Raw genomic sequence first — 3,466 nt, 5'->3', positions numbered from 1 at the left:
TGGGTGGAACAAACACATCGTAAACACGTCTTCAGCTATCTGCAAGCCTGTTCGCTCGTCGGACAAAGGACTGTGCATGCATCAGCGTGCAGGTGAGTGGCATTTCCAGCAACATTTAATGCTCTTACAATACATTGTTGAGTGGTTGCGCTATTGAAAGAGAAATGATTTGCTCTTAATCACCGTATCCATTGCTAGCCGTATCGGACTAAATTACCTCTATTACCGCCTGCATACCCTCTTGCTTCCCCTGTCACCACTGCAGTGCCAGTGTACTTTTGCAGTTAAAAGTTCATTTCCGCAACACTACCTCGCTTGAAGAAACACTGGGGCGGGGTTGTAGCTGCATTCATACTGGCACTTTTCTACCATTGGCCTTATGTAATGTAACGGCTGAGTGTTGGGGCCTTGGGCCGCATTTTTTAGAGATCTAAAGTGTATGTAAATCAGTAAGTGAACAAATCATTGTCGCATCACTTCACTGGCATAGCCAGGCGGTTGCACAGAATTTTTTTAGGCCGGGCGTAGGGAGCCCAAATTGACGACCATATTTGCTTGCCCGGCCTATTCAGATAAGCGGACCCCCCCCCCTCCCCGCACGCCTAAAAAAAAATCTGCCCACATCACTGCGTCACTTGCTTCACCTTTGCGCTGAACGTACTATTTTATAAGCGCACCATCAAGCGAGCAGTTTACATATTGACAGAACAATTGGAGGAGGAATGACCCAAATCTTTCAGATTTCTTTAGTGATGCAAAACCTTCGCAAAACTGAATATTGTAAAAGACAATCATAAATGCTGTATGTTCTCGTTAGTGCTGTCATTATTCTGCATCATGAAATCTTTGTGCGCTGTGAAAACTTGGCATGCCGTTGAAGTCACATATCGACGTTAATACCAATCGACGAAAATTTCGACAACCTCAATAACGCCGTTTGGGATTTGCCGCATGCACATAATTAGGCTGATTCCCACTTGGCTGTTCTTAACCTGACTTCACTGCTACCAAATGAAACAATATTTGATGCATGTCTTTTACTTTTTTTTTCAGGGATATGACACAAATTTGGTTACACTGCAGATAAAGATGCTCCCAACGGTGCTAAAGTACAGAAAGCAAGTGAATTTTGGTAAGTGCAGACTTTTTGTACTACGTATATGAAAGCATCGCCTTTTAGGGGCAAACTGTGCATGTGTTGGCCAGAGAATAGTTCATTATGCCACATGGTTACACTGGCACTGACAATTCGACATGGCTCCGCTGGCCCGCGTGTGTGCTCACACTGTTACCGTTAAGATAAAATGTTTATGTTTTTATTGCAGGGATTGCTGTTTGTACTAAAAAGCCAACTGCCAAGATTTGGTTACGCTGGTACTCCTAAAGGTATGCTTTCCCTATTTACATGGATTTTGGCTTGCACAAAGCATAACACTTGGGCCTAGATTCACAAAGCTGTCCATGCGCAGGCCTTCATAACAGCATTTCTTGACTTACCTTTACCCTGTTTTCTGCAGATGTTTCGTGGGTTTAAAAGTGCCACAGCATGTTGACCTCCCCCACTCTGAAATATTCGCGTTCAAAGTTCCGCAAGAGTGGGCTTAACTTTCTTGTGCACCTCTTTGCTAGTCCAAGATACTGAAGTGTTATGCTCTTACTAGAGGTGGCAGTGTTTCTAACGTTTGTATTTCCATCACATTGACCAAGTATGCGATCTTGGCTTGACTGGTAGCACATCCTCAACAAATGTCTTTGTGGCACATGTAGAAGGCAGTACAAAATAAATAGGCAGACATTCAAACCGGGAGCTAACTTCTAATAATGTTTTTTTTTTTGGAAACCATGGTGTGCTTATTCCAATTGGTCTAACAAGCAGTAACCTGTTTGGCTGTGAACCAACAAGACGTTGAAGTAATAAAAGCTTCACATCTTGTTGCTCTCAAATATATATGTATTGGCAAGCTATCTGTGACACTGTCAAACAAAGAATCAGAATATCTGTGCATGCCTTAACATATATTGCTTCGTTTACATATCTCGTGGCTGTGACTCGTCAACCGAGTGAACAAATGCACCCTAGTTTTCTAAATTTAAAGCAATTTTTGAAGGTAGCACGGTCTACATTTATTTGTCTATAGTTTTGTCCAGCCGTTTGCGTCAGGTACAAAGAAATATACTGAAGATTATCATGTAGCCTCTGCAAATGGTTGCTTTCAAGCAGGCTTTGCATGCTTGGCTTGTGCCTACAGGTATTGCACAATTCAAGACGCAGCAGCGTATGATAGAACAGCAGAATCGAGAGCAACTATGTGCACGAGCTAAATAAGTATTTTAACATGAGCGGACAGTACGTGTTATTTGCCACACACATGACCTCATTTAGAATGCCCATTGGTGAATGGGCTCATAGAAATGTCACTCAGCTGTGTATAGGAAACAAGTTAACTGAACCTAAGGGTATCTTTAACTGCTACAAATATGCCTTGTTGAGGTGCTGCACATTTTCTTCCAGAATATTGCTGTCTGAGACATCATGTGAAGAGCGTCTACCACATCAGCATTTATATGGCTTGCCAAGGAACGTTTGGCCGAACCTTCCTTTTTTTCACATTTCGTTTTGCAGTAGACATCCTAGAATGTAAGCGCTGCTGCAGTGTGTGTGACTCATTGTTATGAATCGATTCTGGCATGTTTAACCTCACACTTCTATTTTTTTTCTTGCAGCAATGAGATGCTTCACATATGCCTGCGGTGACGTTCTGCTGCGCTAGCCTGATGGAAACACCAGCTGCGAAACTTGAGTTCTTCAGAATTGGAGAAGTTGCCCTTCTCTCACCAATGATGACACAGACTGCCCTATGCTAGAAATTCAAGATTGTTTTTCCACGGATGACGCAGAAAACCTTTGATGTATTATGGTGTTTGTTTAGTGCTGGCTGTGGTGTGGCGAAGTCTACTTTTACGTGTGGTCACACGTCGCCTCATAAAAAGAACAATAAAGCATTTATTTTCCTTTCAATATTGTCCACTTTTTGTGTTAGAAGCACCCAAGCAGTGCTCTTCCAAGGAGCTCTCGCCATGTGTTAAGCGTGTGACAAGCATACTCGAGATAAATACTCATTTCCCCAAGGAGTAACTGGAAGCATGTGCAGTTGGTTTTCAAAGAGTAACTGCGAAAACGTGGGAGTAACGGTAAAGAGTAAATGTTGCTCTTAGGAGAGCAACTGGTGGGAGTAATGGTTGGTCGGCAGGGAGCAACTGGTGGGAGTAACTGTTGGTCTGCAGGGAGGAACTGGAGGGAGTAACTGTTCATCCCCCGAAGGAGGAACTGAAAGGAGAGAACGGTTCCTCCCTCTGCAGTTACTCCTTTTAGGAGAGTAATGGGAGTGGCAATGCAAATGCTCCCTGAAAGGAGCAACCCCTATACCCCTGTTGCTCCGTTTTGGCTTAGAGTGTAGTGGTGCGG

General features: G+C 43.4%; 1 long non-coding RNA gene across 1 annotated transcript; it reads left to right on the top strand.

The window, feature by feature from the left end:
* The first annotated feature begins 1,076 nt into the window (after positions 1 to 1,076).
* LOC142791313 (uncharacterized) lies at positions 1,077 to 3,019 on the top strand. The gene is made up of 2 exons (XR_012890157.1): positions 1,077 to 1,132; positions 2,725 to 3,019. It is a non-coding gene; the product is annotated as an uncharacterized LOC142791313 (long non-coding RNA).
* Positions 3,020 to 3,466: the final 447 nt, after the last annotated feature.

This window comes from Rhipicephalus microplus, unplaced genomic scaffold (assembly GCF_043290135.1).
Source record: "Rhipicephalus microplus isolate Deutch F79 unplaced genomic scaffold, USDA_Rmic scaffold_163, whole genome shotgun sequence".
Classification (NCBI taxonomy): Eukaryota; Metazoa; Arthropoda; class Arachnida; order Ixodida; family Ixodidae; genus Rhipicephalus; species Rhipicephalus microplus.
Note: the sequence above shows the minus strand (reverse complement) of the source record. Positions and strands in the feature narration are given on the sequence as shown.